At 47.7% G+C, this 25,442-nt stretch overlaps 1 protein-coding gene across 1 annotated transcript in view; it reads left to right on the top strand.

Annotated features, from left to right (window-relative positions):
• ZFC3H1 (zinc finger C3H1-type containing) overlaps nt 1-25,442 on the top strand; it is a 1,590,362-nt gene that overhangs the window by 509,414 nt on the left and 1,055,506 nt on the right. The gene's annotated exons all lie outside the window — the stretch shown is intronic.

Genomic DNA, 25,442 nt, shown 5'->3' with positions numbered 1-25,442 from the left:
TTAGTCATTTGCTTACAGAACACATAGTCTCAAGGGGTTAGGCAAGATTGTATGCAGTGCCCTGTGGGAGACTGTACCAGGTTTGACCGCTTGGCAATAGTTAACTCAACCTTTGATATAACCATGTACTACACAAGTTGGTAGAGTGACGGAGCAGCCAGGCTTATCTCAAGAGGGGTCAATGTGAGCAGTAAGGTTGTTACACAGAGATTCACAGTGACAAGTATTCCAAACCGCTTACTCAAGGTTTCTTGATTAAACAATTATTAATTTAAGTCAGTTAAATAAGCCACCTTTAGAAGGGAGCAATATATAATTAATACAAACATGAATTTCAAAATGACTGTTTCTTTAAATCAGTAAATACCCATTTGGGATGGCACACATTCGTCCTACACACCGAGGTGACTTATATAACTAGGACACTATGGACATTAATGTATAACAGGTACATTTAGAGCAATACTGAGGTTGTGTTAAATGAGGAGAAGATAAGGGAAGAAAATAATGGTAACAAATATTCTTAAACCGGTAAGTAGTTTTTGAACCCTCAAATGCAAAGTAAATTAACCCTTTCCTCGGGGAAAGGCAAAGCACAAGAGGTAAGATGAGTCTTTCAGAGAGCCAGGACACCCAATGTTAGTTGAGCAAAAGTCTAGGTGAACTGAAGCACTTCTTGCAGGTAGGTAAAAAGGATTGCACAATGTTTTAGACGTTTTTGTATAAAAATGAAATCTCTGTAGGGCCACAAGCTGGGAGGCTTGTGAGGGGCAAAGCTGCAAGCAACTCTGCAAATGCAACCAAGGCACGTTTCAACTGAGATAGCACAGCTACATGACAAGAGGTAAGACCTCTTAGTTGTACAGTACCTTTAGTTAGAAAAACTGCTTCCATCCGGCTTCCGTTCCTGTGTAGGTCTGCAGATCCTGTTACTGGGCCTCAGTCGTGGGGACAAGAGGGAGGATGTCTGGGGCCTCCTGCACTATGAATGGAAGGTTGGGGGCAGCAACCGGCAAACTTGAAATCAGTGGCACTTTGCGGTTTCAGCTCTTTGTGACACTCGCAAATAGCACCACAGTGGTTTTCGGCTACCATTATGGACTTTCCTTGCATTTGGGGTCCAGCACTCTGTTGAGGTGGCTCAGGCTTGGTCAGTCCTGCTTCCTGGGTGTCCGGAGGATCTTCCTGGAGCTCGGGTCCGACTTAAAGATGACACTCAATTCCGGTGTTCCTCTCCCTGGCAATCTGTTCCTGCAAGTACAGCCAGCTCCAAGAGGATTTCCAGATTAGCTTGTCTTGGTGTTGATTGGTCCCACCAACCCAAGGGGAGAAGTGTTAGGCAGAAACCTGTGCAGTTCCCTTAGAGACTACAGGTGTTGGCAGTAAACCCAATTGGTAGCAGTCTGTACCACCCAGATCTACCTGGTAGCTGTGGCTGAGCAGCCAGACTTCTCTTAAGAAAAGTTAGACAGTATATAGAGTATACAAGATAGGTACCAAAGTACAGTAGCACAAGCAAACACTGACCAGAGCCTTTGGTATCAAGTATGTTATTTATTTAAAGACACACTTAGAAACACTCTAGCACTATTATTGTAAGCAAGTTCAAAAACAGTCACTATTAATATATATACATCCCTTATTCCTTATTAGGCAAGTCTTAGTTAACACCACCTATTTCCAGACAGAGGTGAGCGCTTAACTAAAAATGGCACTCCAATAAGTTAAGAAAAGGGGAGGTAAAAGGCAGAAATTAGAAACAGCACACAACACAATGCTTTAGAAGCACTTGGCAAGGCAGGAAAATCAAAGTCTACTTGTGAGCAAAAAGTTCAGAGGCCAGGCTCCCTCTTGGAGAGAGTATTCCACCAATGCGCCCAAGATCACACAGTTTAAAAGGCTTGGAGAGTCTTGCAGAGAGTTTAAAAAGGAATCAGTTCAGAAAAGTTCAGTTAGCCAGCCTACGGCTAACCCAAGTGGTAAATTGAGGATTTAAGAGACACCCCACACAGACTGTTGCGAGGGAGGGCAGGCGGACACAGTACCTTGAAAGTGGAGAGAATCCTTCAGCGGGGGCAGTTGTTCCTGGCAGCGGGTGCAAGTCGCGGCGTCGTCCAGAGGAAGAGATGGTCTCGGCGTGGAGGAAATCTGAAGGTCGTTGCACTGCCAGGGAAGAAACCAGCCGCGGAGTTCTCCTGGTTGCCGGGGTGCTTGTCACAGGCAAGACGGCCACGAGATGATCCGGGAAGGCGAAAAGGCAGGCAAACTGGTTATCCCCACCAGTCAAAGGAAGAAGACTCTTCGGGATGAAGATCTCCTCTGTCGTTGGAAGAAGTGGTGAGTCGGTTCAGCAGGGCTCCACCGGTGGTGTCGTCGTTGCAGGTCGGCTCAGCTTCTCCCTCTTCGAATTCTTTGGTTCTGTGGCGACGTCTGAAGTCCCAGTCCCCAAAGCCCTGCTTTTATGCAGAAAACCCCCCTTCATCAGTCCTACCTGTCACTCAAACATGCTAAGTGGTGAGCCGGGCGGCTCACCACTGGGCCAATCACACCAGAGTGCTACTTGAGTTGCTGAGGCAACTCAGTCCAGGGTGCCTAAACCCCCTCCTTCACCCCCTGTGTTACCCAGACTGAGTGGCACCACTTTTGGAGGCTTCTGTGGAGAAGCCCGCCAAAAAGTGGAACAAAGGGCTCGACTTGGGTTGGAGTCACAGAAGCTAACACAAACGCCATTTTGGAACAGAGTTCTGGCAAAAAATACCGACCGGTGAATTAATATTAAATAAACCGGCAGTATGTTTGAGGCTATGTTAAAAAGTATTCGCCTCGAACAATGGGAAAATCCCATAGGAATATATTTGCGGTTGAATATAAAAAGTAGTATCCACGGCCACCAGCCAAAACTCGCTCAGGGGGGACTGGACAGTGCCCTCTCTAACAGACCCAGGGGCAATCGAATTTCCCCTCCCAGTACGCCCACAATATGATGGTTTGTACTGGTTCTGTTCACAATCTAGGACTAGTAAAGCCAAAGGGGACTTTACATGACCTGGGAGACAGTAGTCAGTCCCAGGGTACAGAGTCTATGTTTGGGGGTCACTATGACACCCCTGTGTTGCGGCACTGAGGGTGCTGTGTAACACACATACCAAAAACACATGAAGCCATATGGAGTTAAAGACCCCATAGCCCATAAAACGCATACAAAGTCAAAGGATATCTCAAATCATGTCTAAGAGTGGGGGAAAGAGTCTCACTCTTAGCAGGAGAAAAAAAATAAACCCCAAAAATCCAGCAAAGCTGCTGGGGGACTCACTAGGTTTGGGAAATTAGCCTTAACAGAGAATTCTCCCCAACAAGAAGTCTACCTTTGCTGGTCTTCTCCAGTCAAAGCGAATTCAGAGCTTCAGCACTGCAGCAGGGCTTCACCCGGCAAACCACTGGTCCAGGAGTTGCAGCAGATCTTTTCCAAGTAGTTCTTTGGATTCCTTCGTCCAATGGTTGACTCTGCGTTATAAGAAAAAAGCCCAGTCTTTTATGCAGGTTTCTCTCATTCATTCCAGTTTAGTGGTCACTCGCACGGCAGGGTGGCTGTCCTCCGAGGACAGCCCTCCAGCTAATCCTCTTTGGGTGCATTCTCGTAACCAAGGAGATTAAGCACAGGGAGTTTCGGGCACCTCCCTCGTTTCCTGCCCTGCTAAACACACTGGAGCCCGAGGCGGGCTTCACCAGTGAATCCTGCCAAAGACAAAACGAAAAAAGGGACCAAACCTGCTTTGGCGTGCAGAGTAAATCTCAAGAAGGACCTTTCCAACAAGAAGACTGGGGCCATTAAGAGACTTCCCTGTACCACTGCACTGAAGGTGCTGTGTCACAATGTAAAGATGATGCCTATGAAGTTTGTCAGACTCCAAAGTCAAAAGAAAGAGTCCAAATCAAAGAAAAATCCATGAGAGGGTGGGAAAAAGTCCTGGTCTCTCCAGGTTAGAAATTGAAAGTCCTAAAGTCCAGCAAAAAGAGCTCCTTAACGGGTAGAAAGGGATATTTTGAATGGATTGTGTCCTCCCACTGTTAGTAAAGATTCTCTGTACTGCACCTTTCCTGCCATCTTTATGGAACCCCTAAACTTTTTGCTTTTATTTTTGAATCTGGCCTGTACTTTTTGCAGTGCAGTGAAGCCTTAAGCGTCACTGTACTGGCCTTTGCTCACATGTTATGGGGAAACTGATATGTCCTTAAGGCTATCAGTACTGGGAAACAGTTTTCCCCTTAGTCTTGTGACTATGTTGCTACTTGTAGTTACTTTTGTATCACGTGTTAACTTTTTATCATTGCACACAGCAGCTTACACTGCAGTGCAATGGGGTTCATTTTTGTTTTGCACTAGACTAACACTCAAAGGATTTTTTGGGAACTCTAGAGGTGCTTAAAAGATGGGCTGGTGGCAGCAGTGACTTTCCCCACTTTGGGGAATTTCATTTTAGCTTAACCGCGTTTGGCAACTTACTGTGGCTACTGGTCAAACATGGCCGTACCACGAGGTTTTTTGCCCATTCTTATTGCATCTTGTTGTTTAGCCTTCTTCCTGGTCTCAGAGGCCAGAGCGATCCTTATAAGGACTTCCAGTGCCCGGGAAAGCAGAAGCTTTTGGCTGGCTACTGGAGGGCTTTGTGTGTTTGCAGGCAGGATGTGGGCTGGGTCAGTCTGACCCTAATACACATCCTGGTTTCTGTGTGTCTGAGTGGTATGCATTGAGTGTTCCCACCAGCGGTCCTGATTGGACCACTGTGGGATTGTGTGTGGGCTAGTTCTGCCATTGGCTAGTGGGAATTTCGACTCCTGGCTTTTAGGATAAGAACAGGGACACTGCATGCATTTCTCAGATCCTGGAAGAAACTGAAGGAGCCAAAAATCCGTCCAGCTGAGAAGTCCCGCAAAGAAACCTGAAACCTGTCTGAAGGAGGCCTAGCAACCAACTTCTGCTGCAGTCCTGGTGGACCTTGTCTGTCTCGTGATCTTCAGTAGGCCTGCGAAGGTGCTACGACCCCAGGAGTGGAGTGACCATCCATTCCTGCAGCCTACTCTGTGCCCAGCACAAAAACTGAAGTGCCCGGGAATCGTCCTGTGGCTGACCAGCTTCGTTTTTGGGCTACTGGGTTATCTTCGTTGCCGTTCCGAGTTTCCGCCTGAAAGTTGCCACTCTTCAGCTGCCACTGCAGCCACACCCTCTGCAAAGTTTCGGCGTCCTAGCACCAAGGGGACCCGAGAAAGACAGGAAAGTCCGACCGAGGCTACTGAATCCTGCTGCATTGCTGTGCATGGCTTGCACGGTCCGAAACCTGCTTTTCTGACCCGCCTCCAGTCCCGAGAAGGGCGCTGCATTGTCCGTTTCTGCATTACTTCATCAAGAGTCCTTGCACCAGCAAAAGATCCTAACCGGGAAATCGCTCGAACCTGCAACCCGTGAAAATCGAGGACTGTGGAATTCGGCGGGAAAATCAAGCCAGGACACCCTTCCTTTGTTCTGGAAAGTCCTGGGAAGATTCGGAGTGAGGGGGGTAAATTACTGTGCTTTGAACATACCCCTGCACTCCCATTATAAGTCAATGGACTTATAATAACCTTTATTCTAACACTATTGGCTTTGCCATTACTTGCCTTGGCAAAACTTCTGACGGTTGGGGTAATTTTGGCCACTTGTCTATATTGAACCCTGGCTCTAAGAATCCATCACTGGACCCCAGAGACCTTACCTACATTTTTCTCCTGCCTCCTGAGTTCTGTCTTTATATCCTGAACAATAGGGCACAAGGTCCCAAGCAATTAAGGCTTGGACAATATTAGAGACCATCTCTGTGGACCTTTATGTGTATGATACTCGCGTATTCATTCCCTTGCATGAGTAATTTGATTGGTATTATGCACTTGAATCTGTGACTGTATATATGTATTTTAGTTTGATGGTATTGGTTGTGAAGTCTACTTGCTTGTGTTCATCTTTCTTATAGTGTGTTTTGGCCATAATTAAATAACTGCATTTTTATACATCCTGTCTAAGTGTAATTTGTGACTCCCATTGTGTGACCTCATTGTGGACCCTTTACACTCTCGCCCCTCTGAAGAACTTACCCTAGACCGCCTGCTTCTCAGAGTTGTCCCTGTCACAATATAGGTTGGCCTTCTATACATCTGTCCACCAGGCTAGAGAATAGAAAATCAGTCTGAACACCCATGTATTCGTCATCTTTGATACTATAAATCAGCTTGCTTCAGAATTTTTTTTCATAGTCTAGCGCCATGCCGCATCGAGTTATGGCCCTTGGCTGCCTCCATACTGCCGTTGGCCGTGATGTTGACGCTGATACAAGAAGCACGCACAGGGACTGTTTGCTTAGGTCTGTTTTTTTCTGCATGGTAGTGTGCTTTGGAGTGACATCGCCTCATCGAAATTTTGAATACGTGCTACTTTCAACTTTTGATTCTTAATCTACTCAACATGTGCTGATTGTGTGAAGCGGTGTTCTGTAATTTCCATTAGACCTGCACCGTTTGGGTAGGCCACAAGGTTGATGACTCCGGCTCTTGCCAGTCCATGGCGGTCATGGCCTTGCGGGAAATGAAGTATAGAACTCCTCTCTCAACACCATCGGATTTGCCCTACGCTGCGGTTTCGATCAGCAAAATCTCTGAATCCCTCAACAAGTGTGTGGTAGGCGGCAGGCTGTCACAACTGTTTTCTCAATTCTGTGCTAATTCCCATCGACCTTTGAGACCCCCAGCTCTTTTGCTGGACTTTTAATTTTTACCATGGATTGAGTGACCTTTTTTTCACTCTTATGCATTTTTATCTGATTTGGATTATGTTTCCTTTGTTTTTGGAGTCTGACAAACTCCATAGGCATCTACTTTTTGTATGGTGACACACAGCACCTTGAGTGCAGTGTCACAAAGAAATCCTTTAGATTTCTCATACGGTTTAAATACACGTAACGCCCAAGGAAGAAAAAGGGCAAGGAGAAGCTGTTTTGCTGTTTGGCAGGTTGAAGGGCTGCCATAAGCTGTCTGTACTATTCATTATACTGACGCTGCCCAAGGCACAATCGTGCAGAACGGTGAGCTGGCAACATCTTTAACTTCACACTGTTTGTTATTTACGTCCTCCTTTGCAAGCTCCCCTTGCAAGTGTGTAGGCAAGTTCATATAAAGAATTGCAGTGGAAACGAGGAGAGACGGGCTCTGGATGCTCCTCAAGCAATCGGGCGTGCTTTCCCCTGCTTTTACACTTTGCTGAATGTTAACTTTCGTTTGCACACTTTGAACAGCCTCTAAAGACTTTGCCTTCAGCCTTTAATCTACATATAAGAACTGTTCTCCCCTTCAACTGATTATACATTTTTGCAGAAATGCTGCACTTTAAGTGACGTTTCCACAATACATTTTTTTTTCGGTATCCTTAATGGTCTGTTAAGGTGATAATGTTTGCAAATATATATACCACTGTGCATATTTTTATCTTTTGGTGTTTTAATTGTTCAAGCACACTGTATTGTGTTGGTATTCTTTAATTACATTTAAGCATAATTTTAAGACAGATTTTATATATTGCACTCGATTCGCTTATTAATAGAAATAATGCTGCAAAGTGGCTATTCATTGAAAACAGAAATGCCAGAGTATACTAGTCCTGCATCAACTTGTCCCAAACGTAAACAGTGGACTGCACACCTCAGCAACGTGCGTTTATACCATCTCAGTTTAAAATAGATCCATCTAATAAGCAGGTATTTCATTTTGGAAATATACATAAAATGCTAATTAAAGAAAAACTTCCACGACCTGAAATGGGCAAGCAAGTAGTTTTACCCAAATTTGTACGGGAACCCCTGCCAATCCAGCAGTGATCTCAGATCATACATTGATCCATCCATCAGTTGCACAGCAGATGTAATTTGTTTGCAGAACATCCTTCAAGTGCCTTCTAATTTATCAAGTGTTCCCAAACATTTACAAGAGGGACTTAGCAGTACTAATAATAACTTACCTGTTACATCGATCACATCTTTTTGCACAAGTGATCGAGTACCAGCTGCATCACTTCCTTTAGTTACACAGTAAGAAGATATCATCATAGAAATAGCACCTAACTCTTCCTTTAATGCAGAACAGGAAGTAAATTACTTTTCATCACGCCACCTGAGATCTCTGCTATTTATTCAGCGAATGTCTCAATTTTAGATTCATCCTATGTAGGCCGTACTCGGAGGCAACCTAAATTATATTCTCCATGCTCAGTCGCCCCCTACTACTATTTCTTCTTATTGAAACAACGTTGCATGCAATGAATTTGGCAATCATCGTTATTTAAACTGTTTCTGAGTTTGGATACTAAACTCAGACTTTATGATGAGCAGATTGCAAAATTGACAAAGTGACAGGTAAGGCTGTGTGATCAATTAGCTAAACAGAAATCACCTAAGTTTAAAGATAATGTGAGTGCTAATATGAGACAGCCCCAATATTCAAGCAGTAAAGTGGAGACAGCTATTGTTAAAAAAGAATGTTTTGTCCTCCTTTGCAAATATCATCTCTACTGAGCCAACACTCTGTCACAAGGATGCAATGAGGACGCTTTAAAGATAACTGGGAAAAAAAGAAAGCCCCTGTGGCTGCCCCCTCTATTTTAAAAGTTCCTACATTTACAATATTTACTAAGAACTTGCAAAATACAATCGAACTTAAAAAGAAAAGGAAGGGACAGACACAGGTGAAAAAAACAAAGCACATTAAATTATTTAAACAGTAGGAAAAACCAGCTAACAGACTATTCCTCAAAGCATTAACAAGGCAGAGGAATAGTGTATCTAGTAGATATTCATCCTTCTATATCTTTGACTAAACACTTTGATGTTCTCTAATCTCCTTTAATTCCTAAATCTGATCAACAAATTCCAGTAAATCCACCCTTAGATCAATCGATACGAACAGCTATAGAGCAATATATTGCTAGCCAGTATCTGTTAACCCAAACTAACACTGCGTAGCCCAACAATTTAAAGGGTGCGCAGTGTTTGAGACAGAAGAATTTGACTGATCATTTCTCACAATATGAGAGTAGACCCCAAACTAATCGGTGATGGGAGAGGACAAGATCTAATCTCCAATCAGTCCATTATCAAATTTCGACTGTCTCGTGGCAAAGACCACTATAAATCAACATCACTTAGATTATTTAATTACGAGATGCAGAGCCTCTCAGTTTGCTCAATGTGATGATAATAATAATTTAGCATTTATATAGCGCTACAAACCCTCAGGTATCTGAGCGCTGCTTATTATTACCCACGGTGTGCGGTGCTCATTTGACCTCGGAAGGATGAAAGGCTGAGTTTGGCGCTGCCGGGATTGGAACCTGCGTTAGAAGGCTCTGCACGGATGTCAAAGCGAGCGCTCTACTCGCTGTGCCACTTGACCGGCTATGATCTTATTTGAAGTTCTATTCTAGCTATATTCGCGGAAATTCCAGCATTAGAAGACATTAATACAACTGATATTGAGCAAATTGAATTTATACAGGACTCTACCCTTTCTGTTGCAAGGATCTGGCTACGATCTAGAGCTATTTTAAATAGCTTATGGTTAGCCCAAAAAGGACCTCCATGACCTAGGTTTTGAAATACTGATAGATGATATAAGATCCAACCTGCAGATAGTTCCTAACTCTATCAAAAGTCAGGAAAAAGAAGTAAGAAGCACTCCATCCGTCACTTCTATGAAGTATCAAGGTCCATCGCAATCTTCCTGTACATGCCCTTGCTCTAAAGCATAACTATCTCCTACACCTATATCACTAATTAGCTGGAATACAAGAGGCTATAAACCTTTATTGAAAGACTCATCGACAGAGCTTGAAGGTCATGATATCATTCTGATGCAGGAAACATGGCTTACAGATATTCCGATATTCCATCATGGGACAATTGGCAAATAATTGCTAATCCAGCAATTCGCTCTCTAAAAGTTTGACCAATGTCTGGCCTCCTCATGCCTTAAAGAAACGTGAAGGGATTGTTTTAGAATCACAGGTGACCCCTAACTCATACATGCAACATACCTCAATTAAGATAAATGTGATTAGATATTCCATCATTAACATTTATTGGAACCCTCTAGCGATGTCCACTGCTGCCTTTTTTTAGAGATTTAGAACTAATCTGACAAACCATTATCACTACAAGTGTCTACCCCATATTGTTTGAGCTGGTGAATTTAATCTCCACTGTTTTGACAAGATTACTGCACATAATGACATTAGATGGCTCAGTTTTTATTAGGAATAACAACCGAATTATGGTTAATGGCTCAAGTATTGATATTCTCCAGCCGCAATATACATGGAAGCGGGGCCGGGCAGGTGCAATTATCAAATATATATATATATATATATATATATATATATATATATATATATATATATATATATATATATGTATATATATGTATATATATGTATATATATGTATATATATGTATATATATATATATATATATGTATATATATATATATATATATATTACACTTTTTCTCTCTCGAAGGGATTGTGTCCTCCAACGTATTCCTTATCGTTGATAATACGTTTCCAGCTTGCTGGCCTCGGAAATTTTTTCTGTAGAGGGCGCTGCGCGTCGACGTCCGCCAAGTAGATGTCCTTCGACGGCCACCGTATCGGCGCCGACGTCACCATGCCCATAAATAGCCACGCGCTGCATCCGTTGCTCAGTTCCGTTTTTTCCGCGCTTCGTGGGGCCTCGGAACGTTGTTGCTCAGTTCGGTTAACTATCTATTTCTACTCTAAATACCAACTCGTTCTCGACCTTTTTCATCAGAACCGACGACGCCGCGATCCGGCTTCAAGAAATGTCGAGACTGCGGTAAAAAGAATTTCAATAACGGATCCACACAGGATCTGCTTATGGTGCTTGGGATCTGAACACCATTGTTCGGAGTGTGAGGACTGTATGTCCATGACGGCGAAAGCCTTGAAGTAGCTCAAGGGGAAGCTCGAGAGAGGTAAGTCAACCAAAACCTCCTCGACAGTTTCTTTGGCTGAGTCGAGGCATTCGTCTCCTCGCCGTCAAACATTCCCATTCTAGATCTCGAAGCAGCTCCCACCATTCGTCGAGATCAAGACACTCAAAAAAGAGACGTCGAAGGTCCCATTCCTCGTCTTCTGTGTCCCCAGAAAGGGTCTCCTGTCCCACTAAACACAGTTCTCAAGCTGAGTGGGAGGAATTCAGAAAGAAAATGTTAAGCGCCTTCAAGAACGCGGCCTCGACCCCCTCGAAGACAGCTGAGTCGCAGCACCCGGGATAACATTCCACCCGAGAGCGCCATGAGCCATCGGGTAAGAAGGCACCGTCTTCGCCGACGTCGAAGATTCCTTCGACGCACGGATCGGCGCCATCGATGCCGTTGTCGAAGGGTTCCTCGACGCATCAGTCGATCGACTCAACGCCATCGTCGACGCCGATGAAAGAGGACCAAGGCCACTCCACAGCCAACAGTGATTTCAAGGGCCTCCGGCATGACGCCGAGACCGTCGTCGATGCCCTCGAGTAGGATCCCGATCCTCTCGAGTTCTTAGAGACCCCTTCCAGTTTTCTCGACACCGTTTTCTGCGCCTTCGAAGCCTGTTACATCGGCGTCAACGACATCGACGTTTTCTCGTCCAATAACGAGTTTGGCTCCTTCTGGCTTAGAGATGGGTTTTACTCCATTTCAGAGGTCCGAGTACCCTGGACTTGCTTCAATATATGAAGAGGGGGAAGATTCTGACCAGGAAACATTCGGGTTACAAAGGACCACACTGCCTATTGCAGAGGATTTCACCTCTGAGGAAAGAAGGCTGAAGGACCTACAGGAGTCACTACATGAGGCAAGTGGGCTAGACACTTCCCCAGAAGTGGAATTTGTTAAGCCAGGCCCAGGGGAACATTCCGAAACACCCTATAGAACCCTGATGGCAAGAATTATTGAGTTTATGGGTTGGTCTGCACCTTCACCTGTTTTTCAACAAGACGACCTAACAGATATATTAGACAAAGGCCCACAGGAGGAAGTGGTGGTCCCCTTCCATGCAGCCTTACAAAGGAAAATTGCATCAAATTGGTAAACTCCCGAAGTTATCCCTGCAGTCAATAAAAGATTGTCAACCAAGTATAGGGTAGCGGCTGCTGACCCTGAATACTTATCAAAACACCCGACTCCAGAGAGCCTGGTGGTTCAAGCGGCAACTTAATCTAGCAGTAGGACCGCTTACCCTACTGTCCCACAGGATGGAGATGACAAGAGGTACGACTCTATGGCGAAGAAAGTTTTCTCTGCCTGTAGTATGGCGTTGAAGTCCATCAACGCCACCTGTACGCTCGCCAGGTTCAGTCACACACTATGGGAGTGTGCTTCATCAGCGGCTGACTGCATACCCGAAGGAGAGGAAAAGGAAGCCTTCCTTAACATTATTAAAGATGGCAAAGATGCCATGTGCGAATCACTTCAAACTGTCATCGATTCCGCTGACCGTATCAGCAGGGCCATGGCGGCAAGTACAACAATCCGCAGGCATGCGTGGTTACGAAAGTCGGGCTTTGCTCCAGATGTACAGGCCAGACTATTGAATATGCCCTTTGACGGCTCTTCATTATTCTGGAAAAAGGCTGATGACAGTCTGGAAAAGTTAGACTTTTAAAGCAGCAGCAAAATCTTTAGGAGCTGCTATCCGCCAACCTTCTTTTCACCCCTCAGGAACCTCTGGAAGAGGAAAGTCCTTTCGAGGGGATTGGGTCCTCCGACGTATTCCATACCTATGACATGTAATCACCACAGCTGTGCTGCTTCGGAAACTCTTTTTCGGCGTCCTGCGTCGATGCGCCGTCGTCGAGGACCTCGTCCGATGTGATAAGTAGGACGCACGACGCCCGTAGCCTCAGTTCCGTTTTTTCCGCGAACGTATTGCTTCGTGAATCTCGGTTAACGCCTCGACTCTTTGGAGTTCTGTTCTTCTCGGTTCTTCGGACCTGTTCGTTTTTGTGAAAATCCTTCGTGTGAAGATGTCTTCTACTTTGTCTCCGACCTCGCGTCCGGGCTTCAAGAAGTGCGGGGAGTGTGGGTCCAAGATGTCGGTGACGGACTCGCACGACGCCTGCCTCTGGTGCCTCGGGGAGGCCCACGACACGGATGACTGTATCGACTGCCAGTCGCTCACGTCCAAAGCCTTACGCGAACGTAAGAAGTTGTTGTCGGTAGGTCGGTAGGTCGGGTGTCCAAGCCCCGGAAGTCGAAGTCTGCGGGGCTTTCGACGGATGATTCGAGAGGTGACTCTCTGCGTCACCTTCGGAAGTCTCGTGGGTCTCCTTCTAGGAGTCGGTCTCGCCACTCCTCAGCCTCTTCGAGGCATTCTCGGGAGCGCCAACACCGGTAGTCTTCCAGGTCCTCTTCGGAGGACTCTGCCCGGCACGTCTCTTACCCCACCAGCCGTGCGACGCCGGAGGAATGGGCTTCCTTCGGGAAGAAAATGCTGGCGATTCTCGAGTCGCAGGGTACTAAGCCGCCCGCGCCCCCGAGTGGGGTCGGTTGCGAGACACCGCTCGCAAGAGTGGTCGGCACGAGTCACAGGAGAGGTCCCGTTCGGACAAGGAGACTCGTTCTCGACGTACCCGTTCCAGGTCCCGGTCCTCGACGCGTTCGAGACCGTGTGCACCTGTGATGTCTTCGAGGAAGACATCGACGTCTGAGGCGTCGACAGGCTTTCTCGAGGCTCCGGCTCCGAGGAAGTCGTCGACGCTCAGGTTGTCGGATACGCTCGGGGCTCCGGCTTAGAGGGCTGTGTCGACGCCGCCGATGCTGGCGGCGCTGCATCTGACGTCGACGCTGATTTCCTCGACGCTGATCCTCTCGGCGCTGTTGCCTGTTCTTTCGACGCCGAGTCGCTCGACGGCATCGACGCCTTTCATGTCGGAGGTACCCCGTGGCACGGGGGAACCCCCTAGGAAGGCTCTGGTTAAGAGCAAGCACTCTCGGGTGCCTTCTTTTCGCCACCTGGAATATATTTCTCAGGCGGATGAGGATTCTGATGGCCTGGTTCCTAGTCAGGTTCCAGATGAAATTGTCTTGGGCCATAGTCGGTTTGACGATTTGAGGCAGTCCCTGCATGATGCCAGTGGACTGGACACCTCTCCGGAGGTGGCGTTTTGTAGGCCTGAGCCTGGCTCTCATGCCGATTCCTCGTACCGGCGCCTTATGGCTAGGGTTTCTGAGTACTTGGGATGGTCTGCTCCCCCAGGGGGTTTGTGCAGGATGATCTGACGGACATCCTTGATGTTGGTCCCCCAACGGACCCGGTACTGCCGTTCCATATGGCTTTACAGAGAAGGGTGGCGGCGGCTTGGACCGCTCCGGAGAGTCTCCCGGCGGTGGGCAGATCCTTGTCGCGAAAATACCGTCCAGCCAGTAGCGACCCCTGCTACTTGACCAGGCACCCCACTCCGGAGAGTTAGGTGGTGCAGGCGGCCACGGCCCCGGCAAAGCAGGCGTTGTACCCTACCATCCCTCCTGATAGGGACGACAAACGTTTTGATGGCTGGCCGGAGAAAGTGTTTTCTTCTGGTGGTATGGCGCTTCAGGCGGCCAACTCCATTTGTGCCTTGTCTCGTTCCACACACACTCTGTGGAACTGTGTTGCGTTAGCGGCTGAACATATTCCCGAAGGGGACGAACAGGATGGTTTCCTTGCTATGGTCCAGGATGGTAAGGATGCCATGTGTGAGTCCGTTCAGTCGGGTTTGGACTTAGCTGAATGCGTCAGTAGGTCCATGGCGGCGAGCACCGTGATACACAGGTTTGCGTGGTTGCGGAAGTCGGGGTTTGCTCCTGATGTGCAGTCCCGGCTCCTCAACATGCCCTTTGATGGTGAACACCTTTTTGGCAGCAAGGCTGACGAGAGCCTTGAGAGGTTGCAGACCTCAAAAGCTGCAGCGAAGTCGTTGGGAGCTGCAGTTCGCCAACCTCTGCCTTTTTCGTCCTAGGGGACAGCAGTGGAGGGGTGGTTCCTTTCGCTATTACTCGTCCTTCAGTAAAGCGAGAGGAGCTGGCAGTCAGAGGCCAACGCAGGGGTACCAGAGGTGGACGACAGGGTACCCGTGGTGCCAAGGCCGCTCGGGCAGTTGCCTCTTTGCTCTCAGGTAATGCCGCAGCCGCTCCCACTCAGTCATGAGGCCATGTCCCATGGTTCGCCGGTTGGGGGAAGGCTGGCGCAGCATCTTGTAGAGTGGCAAGCCATTACTTCAGATATGTGGGTTCTGGAGATCATAACCCACGGCTACTGTCTTCCCTTTCGGCACAGGCCTTGCGACAATCCACCGGGGAACCTCTTTGCAGAGTCCGGATCCGCTCCTTGCGCAGGAAATTCAAGCCCGGCTGGAGAAAGGCGCCATAGAACTGGTGCCTGTAGCGGAGAGGAACAAGGGATGGTATTCCCCTTATTTTTTGATTTCGAAGAAAGATGGGGGATTGAGACCCATCATGGACTTGCGCGGTTTGAACAAACTCCTCAGAAAGGACAAGTTCAAGATGGTGACTCTCTCTCAAGTCCTCCAGGCCCTTCAGCTTCAGGACTCGTTGGTGTCACTCGACCTCAAGGATGCTTACTTCCATGTGCCGATCCATCCCAAGCACAAGAAGTACCTGAGGTTCGCGGTTGGCGACTCGCACTTTCAGTTTCGGGTCCTGCCGTTCGGATTGACCCCCGCCCCGAGGGTTTTCACCAAGCTCGTGGTGGTAGTGGCAGCGCATCTCAGGCAAGGCGGGATTCACGTCTACCCCTACCTGGACGATTGGTTGATCGGGGGGAGCTCTTCCGAGCAAGTCCTGGATCATCTGTCCGTCACCTGCCACTCCCTTCACAGGCTGGGCTTCTCCCTCAATTTAAAGACGTCCCATTTGACACCAACGCAGCGGCTCCAGTACATCGGAGCAGTGCTCGACACTTCCCTGGGGCAGTGTTTCCTCGCCAGGTGAGGGCTCTTCACATTCAGCAGATGGTGCACAAGTTTCAGCATGCCCAGACTCTCCCAGCGTTCGAGTTCTTGAGGTTGCTCGGCCTCATGGCATCGTGTATTCTTCTGGTGCCAGAGGCTCGCCTGTGGATGAGATCTTGGCAGTGGGCACTCAAGACGCAATGGTCGCAGTCCTCCGGCAGGATGTCGGACCCGGTTCAGGTGCCACCCTCGGTCGCCCGGGACCTTCTGTGGTGGGCCGTCGAAGGCAACTTGATGAAGGGGGCTCCATTTTGGCTTCCCTGGCCGGAGGTGACGATCGTGACGGATGCATCCCTCACGGGATGGGGAGCTCATGCCAACGGGCGGACAGTCAGCGGTCGTTGGTCTCCGTCGGAGTCCAGACTCCATATCAATCTGTTGGAGCAGAGGGCCGTCAGGCTAGCCCTGAAGGCTTTTCTGCCGACTGTGCGAGGAAAGAGTGTCCTGATCCTGACGGACAACACAGTGGCCATGCACTACCTCAACAAAAAGGGGGGGCAGGGTCACTTCCTCTGTGCAGGGAGGCGATGCAGCTCGAGTTCTGGGCCATCCAGCAGGAAGTTTCGATCTCGGCAGTTCTTCTGGCCGGAGACAAACGTGACGCGGACGATCTGAGCAGGCAGAGTGCGTTCTCTCATGAGTGGGAGTTGGCTCAGAAGATTCTCCTGGAGATCTTCGCTCTTTGGGGGACCCCTCAAGTGGATCTCTTCGCCTCCAGTGTCAACCGGAAGTGCGAAAGGTTTTGCTCGCGGGAATTTCCTCCAAAAGGAGCCTTAGGAGACGTGTTCGTGGTGGAGTGGTCATTCCCGCTGCTGTACGGGTTTCCTCAAATCCCCGTCATCCCGCAAGTGCTGCGGAGGTTACGGAAGTTTGGTTCCCGGATGATCCTCATTGCTCCAGCGTGGGCTCTGAGGACGTGGTACCCGGACCTTCTCGACTTGTCCATCTGCCCTCCACGTCGTCTTCCCTACCGAGACGATCTGCTCTCACGGGAGGGGTGTAGGTTCTCCATCCAGAGGTCAGATCCCTCAACCTTCACGCTTCGCTTCTGAAAGGTTGAGGTATAAGGATTGGGACCTCCCTGAAGACGTGATGGAGGTGTTGCTTTCGGCCCAAAGGCCAGCAACAAAGTCTCTGTACCATTGCCGTTGGCGTAAGTTCTGCGACTGGTGCAGTTCAGAATGTGGACTCTTTTGCATGTGACATCCCCATGGTTCTGTCCTTTTTACTTTCTTTGGCCCACAGGGGCTTGCAAGTGGGTACCATTAAAGGTTACCTGGCAGCGCTGTCCATCTTTAAGCGTTCGTCTGAAGAGTGTTCTTACTTTAAAATCTCTTTAATTTCACAGTATCTGAAAGGGCTCACTAATGTGTTCCCTCCGTCACCTTTCCTGGTGCCCGGTTGGGATTTAAACCTTGTTCTTAGGTTTCTTATGGGTGCTCCGTTTGAGCCTTTACATTCTTGCCCGTTGAGGCTGTTAACTCTGAAAACTGTGTATTTAGTTGCGGTTACTTCTGCTCGCAGAGTGAGTGAGTTACAGGCACTTTCAGTTAAGCCACCCTTCACTGTATTTCACAAGGACAGGGTTGTCCTTGGAGTTCGTCCTTCTTTTCTTCCGAAGGTAGTGACGGAATTTCATTTGGCCCAGAAGGTTGTTCTTCCGGCATTCTATCCTCCTCCGCATCCTGGTAAGGAAGAGGAGAGGCTCCATAGGCTTGATCCTAGGAGAACTTTAAGCTTTTATGTTTCACGCATGTCCCGGGTCAGAGTGGACGATCAACTCTTTATTGGTTATGCTGGAAAGCGTTTGGGGCAAGCTGTGACGAAACAGACTTAGTCTCGCTGGATTATTTTGGCCATCTCGGAGTGTTACCGCTATGCGGGTAAGGTCCCGCTGGCTTGCGGGCCCATTCTACAGGGGTATGGCTGCATCTACTGCCATGCAGAGGGCTGTTCTTTTTTGCAACATCTGTGATGCAGCCACCTGGGCTTCAGTACATACATTTGTACGTCACTATTCCCTCGATTCCATCCGAGGACAGGATCTGGCCTTTGGCAAGGCGATCCTTTGTTCTGCTATTTGATGGTCTATTCTAAATTTTGATTCTAAATTCTTTCCCTCCTCCTTGCTCTGGTACTGCTTTGGGAGTCTGTCATAGATATGGAATACGTCGGAGGACCCAATCCCCTCGAAGAACAAGTTACTTTCTTACTTGGTAAATTTCTTTCGATGGGATGGTCCGATGACGTATTCCATATCGCTCCCGCCCTGCCTTCCCCGCTGCAGAATTTCTTTTGCGATTGTAGCTTACGTTCCGCAAGGCTTTGTGTCTGACTGGCGACTAATGTCACACGTTCTGGGGGAAAAAACTACAACTGAGGCTACGGGCATCGCGCGTCCTACTTTATCACATCGGATGACGTCGGAGGAGGTCCTCGACGACGGCGCATCGACGTCATCGATGCAGGACGCAGACGCCGAAAAAAAGCTTCCGAAGCAGCACAGCTGTGGTGATTACATGTCATAGATATGGAATACGTATTCGGACCATCCCATCGAAAGAACATTACCAGGTAAGAAATTAACTTGTTCTTCTCTATTATTCCGCATTCGGGAAAGGCAGAGGACAGCCGGCTCAACGAGGCCAAAGGAGATCCACCCGCGGTGGACGGGTCAAAAGTACTAAGGCCGCAGCAGCAGCAGGTGCCTCTTTACCCTCGGCATCAGCAGCCCCCAAACCACTCTGAGGCCTTTCCACACAATACACCTGTAGGGGTCATGTTAACTCACCATCTGACGGAATGGCAGGCTATAACGTCAGATGCTTGGGCATTGGAAACAGTTGCCCAAGGTTACTGCCTACCCTTTCTACACATTCCTCAGTCATCCACCAGGGAACAGCTCTCTGAAAGTTTCAGATCCGCTCCTCTTACAGGAAATTATAGACCTGCTAGAGAAAGGTGCCATAGAACCGGTACCTGTAGCGGAAAGGAACAAGGGCTGGTACTCCCCCTCCTTTCTCATACCAAAGAAGGACGGAGGACTGAGACCCATCCTGGACTTACGAGAATTGAACAAGTTCCTCAGGAAGGACAAGTTCAAGATGGTAACTCTCTCTGATCCTTCAGGTCCTCCAGCTCCAGGACTGGCTGGTATCTCTGGACCTTCAGGATGCTTATTTCCATGTGCCAATCCATCTCAAACACAGGAAATACCTGAGGTTCGCAATTGGCGACTCATTATCAATTTCGAGTTCTGCCATTTGGGCTGACCTCCGCCCGAGGGTCTTCACCAAGCTGATGTCGGTAGTGGCGGCGAGTCTAAGGAGGGAAGAGATCCACGTCTACCCCTACCTGGATGACTGGCTGATCAGGGCTGTATCTTCGGAACAGGCCCAGGCCCAGCTAGATTATGTCTGCCACTTCCTTCAGACTGGGCTTCTCCCTCAATTTAAAGAAGTCACAGATGATACCATCAGAGACTCCAGTTCATTGGAGCGGTCCTGGACACTTCCCTGGGAAAAGCCTCGCCACCAGAGGTGAGGGCTCAAGATATTCTACAGATGATCACCAAGTTTCAAAATGACCAACGTCTCCCAGCCTTCGACTTTTTGAGGTTGCTAGGCCTCATGGCATCCTGCATCTTCCTTGTGCCAGAGGCTCGCCTGAGAATGAGATCTCTTCAGTGGGCACTGAGAAGTCAGTGGTCGCAATTCTCAGGGAGAATGACAGATCTCCTCCGTATTCCGGACAAGGTAGCCCGCGACCTTCAATGGTGGGCCTATCCAGAGAACATCTTGAAAGAACTGTGTTGGCAACCATGGCCGGAGATAACAGTAGTCACAGGCGCCTCACTCACGGGGTGGGGGGAGCCCATGCCAACGACTTGACCATCAGCCGTCGTTGGTCTCCATCGGAGTCCAGACTACACATCAACCTATTAGAGCTGAGAGCAATCAGACTAGCGCTGAAAGCTTTCCTGCCATCAGTACAGGGGAGAAATGTCCTGGTAATGACGGGCGACACGGTGGCCATGCACTACCTCAACAAAAGAGGAGGCGTAGGATCACTGCCACTGTGCAGAGAGGCGATGCAGCTCTGGTTTTGGGCAATCCAAGAAGGAATCTCTCTATCGGCTGTCCACATAGCCGGAGAGAAGAACTTGGCAGCGTACGCTCTGAGCAGGCAGAGCAGTCTCCCACGAGTGGGAGCTAGCTCAGGAAGTCCTTCAAGAGATCTTCACCCTTTGGGGAACCCCTAAGGTGGATCTGTTCGCCACAAGCAACAACAAGAAGTGCAATCTGTTCTGTTCAAGGGAATTTCCCCCAAGAGGAGCTCTAGGAGATGCGATCTAGGAGATGCGTTCGTAGTGGACTGGGAGTTTCCACTCCTTTACGTGTTCCCTCCAGTCCCTGTTATTCCTCAAATGATCGGGAGGTTGAGAAGATTCCGGAAAAACATGATCCTAATTGCCCCGGATTGGGCCAGGAGAACGTGGTACCCGGCCCTTCTAGATATGTCCATCTGCCCTCCAATCCGTCTTCCACTAAAGAGAATCTTCTCTCGCAGAAGGGAGGTCAGGTTCTCCATCCAGACACCAGAACCCTCAACCTTCACGCTTGGCTTCTGAAAGGTTGAGGTACAAGGATTGGGATCTCCCTGTGTCATGATCTCTGCTTCCAAAAGGTCAGGGTTTTCCCAACTCCCTTGGAAGCAGATCCATAACCCAGGTTCCGAGTGCCAACCAGTCCCAATTGGGACCTTTTGGACCCAGTCCTGGCGCCACTGGCACCAGGCTCATAAATATGCCCAGTCCCAGCGCTGGAAGCGCCGGGCTCATAATGCTTGGGTGGACTTACCTGCAGCAGACCATGCTGCTTACTTGCCTGCCAGTTGAGCCTCTGATCCCCTTCTGTTTGGAACTACTTTTCCTGTTGGGTGGGGCTGGAGCCACTCCTTAGATTCAGAACACTGGAACTCTTCTGGAAGGCAGGAACTCTTTTCTTACCAGGAACTCTTTTCTTACTTAGGCGTGGCTGTGGAAGGAGACACCTAAGCACTACAGGAGGCTATTTAAACCACACCCGGTGGATGAATCTTGCTTTGCGTTATTCTGCACCCTCTGCAGCAGAACGCTCATCGTGTCTTCTGCATCCGGTCCTGGGCCTAAGGAAAAAGGCTTACCATCCTGAATCCAGTCTTCAGCAACACCTATAAAGACAAGAAAGAACAGGTTAGCATTCCGGCATCTGAAAGGCAAAGGCTTACCTACTCTTTGTGCGCTCCGGAGGTCTTCACACTGCATTCCGGCATCTGAAAGGCAAAGGCTTACCTACTCTTTGTGCGCTCATGAGGTCTTCACACTGCATTCCGGCATCTGAAAGACAAAACAAGGTGCGTTTAAAGACATTGGGGAACTTTAATACTCACGTGCCATTACTCCTTTCCACATCTAACCCAGTGGGTATTCCGGCACCCTGCAGCCGCTCCGAACTTGTACCTGCAAAGTAAAAAGACAGAGCGCATCGTGAAGCAGGCAACAAGCGCTTACTTACGTGCTTCCAGGCGCTTCTATTCATCACACGGGCTCCATCTTCAACTCACTTCAGCCCGTCATCCGCCATTGCCGGAACCCTGCAAAACAAGAGACATCATTATTAAAGACTTTAAAGACATTTGAATTACTCGAAACTTACCGTTCGTGCAGTAAACGACGGACAGCAGTCCTCTGAAGTCAAGAGGCCTGCGCTACCTATCCAGTGAAGAAACTGGTTACAGCACCCTGACCCGAGGCAGATGGAGAGCTCGGCATTCACTTACCTAAGGTGAGAGCGTTAACCTTTGGGGGTCTTCAGGAGAGGAGAAGAGGAAAGAGATAGGGACACCCCAATAACCCCAGTTCATTGACCCCATATTTTCTATCTGCAGACATCTTACTCTTCACGTCGGGCATACAGTGCACAGTGGTCCTGCCCAAAGAGCCAACCGGGTGCTACACATCACCTTTGAAGATACGGTAGTCGCCCAGTCAAGACCGGCGCCTCTGCGAGAATCAGGTGAGCGTTACACCCTGATGATGTCATGGAGGTGTTGCTTTCGGCCAGAAGACCGGCAACAAAGTCTTTATACCGCTGCCGTTGGAACAAATTTTGCAGCTGGTGTAGGGAAGAGAATATCAACCCTTTTTCATGTGGTACACCAACAGTGTCATCGTTTCTGCTCTACTTGGCAAACTCAGGCCTTCAAGTGGGCACTGTAAAAGTCCATCTTGCAGCGCTTTCTATCTTCAAGCGCACTGCGGAGGAACCATCGTATTTCAAAATTCCTCTAGTGGTACAATTTCTCAAGGGACTAACTAATGTTTACCCTCCAAAACCATTCCAGGTTCCCTTATGGGACGTAAATTTAGTCTTAAACTTCCTAATGGGCAATCCATTCGAACCACTTCACTCTTGCGTGCTGAGATTTCTCACGCTTAAAACTGTTCTATTGGTAGCACTAACATCGGCTAGGAGGGTGAGAGCTACAAGCTCTCTCCTGTAAACCCCCACATAGAATCTTCCACAAGGACAAGGTTGTCCTACAGGTGAAGCCTAATTTCCTCCCAAAGGTGGTTTCTGAATTTCATATTACTCAGAAAATTACCTTGCCTTCGTTCTAGCCTCCTCCCCATCCGGGGGAAAGAGGAGGAAAGGCTACATAGGCTGGACCCTAGGCGAGCGCTCAGCTTTTACATCAGCACAATGGCTAGGATCAGGCAAGCAGACCAACTGTTTGTAGGATACTCAGGTCACAAGTTGGGACTACCCATAACAAAACAAACCATCTCCAGGTGGATTATTTTGGCCATCCTGGAATGTTATAGACTAGCAGGGAAAGGGCCACCCCAACATCTCAGGGCTCATTCAACCAGGGGTGTCGCAGCCTCTTCCCCTCTCCAAAGAGGGGTACCGGTCAGGGACATATGTGCGGCGGCCACATGGTCGTCTGCACATACATACACAAAATTTTACAATCTGGATTCCTCCACTGCTCAAGAGACCAGATTTGGCAAGGCCGTATTACATTCGGTCCATCCCTAAAGGGATACATAACACTCACTCCCGCCTTCAATTACATGCCACTGCTATGGGAGTCTATCAAAGATAATGAATACGTCGGAAGACACAATCCCTTCGAATAACAATTTACATCTTACCTGGTAACGTTCTTTCGACTGGATGTTCCTCCGACGTATTCCTTATCGCCCCTCCCAACCATCCCCGCAGTGATAACTTCCCTTGTGGTTGCCGCTTACGCTCCTTCAAGGTCACTAACCAATTCAGGCATGACTTTTCTTATGCTACAAAACGGAACTGAGCAACGGACGCAGCGCGTGGCTATTTATGGGCATGGTGACGTCGGCGCCGATACGGTGGCCGTCGAAGGACATCGACTCGGCGATGTTGACGCGCAGCGCCCTCTACAGAAAATATTTCCGAGGCCAGCAAGCTGGAAATGTATTATCAAAGATAAGGAATACGTCGGAGGAACATCCCGTCGAAAGAACATTACCAGGTAAGAAGTAACTTGTTCATCTAACACCTGAGTTATACTCGTTGGCTATGAATTTTGAAATCTTTCCATCAAATGAGTAACCATAATATATTGCATTTACAATGAAATATTATGCATTCTGCTAACGAGCCCAAAACTAACAAATATAAAGGAGGTGTGGTAGTAAATAATGGACAAACCAGGCTCCGTTGGACAGAAGACACATTAATGATTTTTTGGTTTGGTGCTTGATAATGCAATTGGGAAATGCTATTCCACTTGCTACCAAGATCATTTTGAATATAGTTTGTTGCTACATATTTTTGGAGTTAACGCATAGAAATAAGAAAATATACTCTCCTGTGCACATTTACAATTCAGATGTTCAACAGAAATCTAAATTCAGGCGGGAAAAGAATTGGCCTAGTCTCTTCCTGTAGAAGCCAGATGGTTTGTCTTGAAAACAATTAAAGCTAGACATCGAAACTGGATGAGAGCAGCGTGCTATTCTCTATCAGAAAGATGGAGAGTGCATGTTGAATGTACTTTTATCTAAAAATACCTCTCAAAAATGGGCTACGATTAATAAAACTACTACACACACCCAATTATCCAGGCAAATAAATTTCTCGGCTGGCCAGTGGATTGAGCACTTTTCAAAACTATATGCTGCACTAGTGTCTCGAACTCAGGTCCACGCAATATGTATTGACGATTGCTTTCAGATGAAATTTAAGACTGAGGATATTTTATATTATATAAATAAAGCCAGTCGTTCACGTGCACCGGGACCGGATGGGCTATCATATCTAATGCTTAAACTATTTCTGAAACAGTGGGCAACTATATTATTCACTCTTTCAGCTAATAATTGATACACAAACATTACTGGCTTCCTGGTGTCACTATCATCATACCAGTGTTCAAGAAGGGCGACAGACAAAATCTGTCTAATTATAGGCCAATTGCCCTTCTTGATTCACCAGGAAAAATATTTGCCAAACTTGTCTTGAGAGATCTCCAAGGATGGATAAAAATGGCTGAAAAACTAGACCGTTTTCAAACTGGCTTTGTGGTTGGTAAGGGCACAGCTATTAATCTCACTTCCCTGAATGCAATGAAGGCTCTCATTTTCAAAAGCAGGCTCTTTTTCTAGCCTTCGTTGATTTCAGAGAGGCGTTTGATTCGATTGATAGGGCCCCTCTAATCAAATTGAATAACATGGGTTGCCCTCGGTCTTTGGTGAAATTGATTGCCTTGCTACATACTAATACGTCCATACAAATAAGACATACCCTTGGTCAGCTGACCTCTAGTAAACCTACATTCTGTGGTCTTAAACAAGGATGTATCTTGGCTGCAACGATATTTAACTTGTTAATCCTTGATATTGGCAACAATTTTATTAATATTGATTAGGATGCACCTAAACTACGTCCACACCAAATAGCATGGATCCTTTATGCTGAATATCGTATTATTGTCTAAAACGCAAGACTGATTACAAAGACTGATTCAGGGTCTAGCTGTTTATGTGCAAGAAAATGGAATGTCAATCAATTTGGAAAAGACACATTATGGAATGCGTTGGCACCAATTATAAGCATCACAAAACGTATCATTGGTCTTATCAGCAGGAGCATATCCTAACTACTGCATCTTATAAATATCTACGAGTCATGATTAGTGATCAATCTAACGAGACTCTATATAATGCCAATATTAGATGCAAGTTAGATGCGCTGATAGCTCAGACCAAAGCTTTTTTGTTTAAATTGTAAAGTTCACTCTTTCTGCAGCCATATGATGTTTTATACTTT

Source organism: Ambystoma mexicanum, chromosome 12, assembly GCF_040938575.1.
Source record: "Ambystoma mexicanum isolate Mex_15411 chromosome 12, UKY_AmexF1_1, whole genome shotgun sequence".
In the NCBI taxonomy this organism is placed as follows: Eukaryota; Metazoa; Chordata; class Amphibia; order Caudata; family Ambystomatidae; genus Ambystoma; species Ambystoma mexicanum.
The sequence above is the reverse complement of the archived record's forward strand: the minus strand, read 5'-3'. Positions and strand labels throughout refer to the sequence as shown.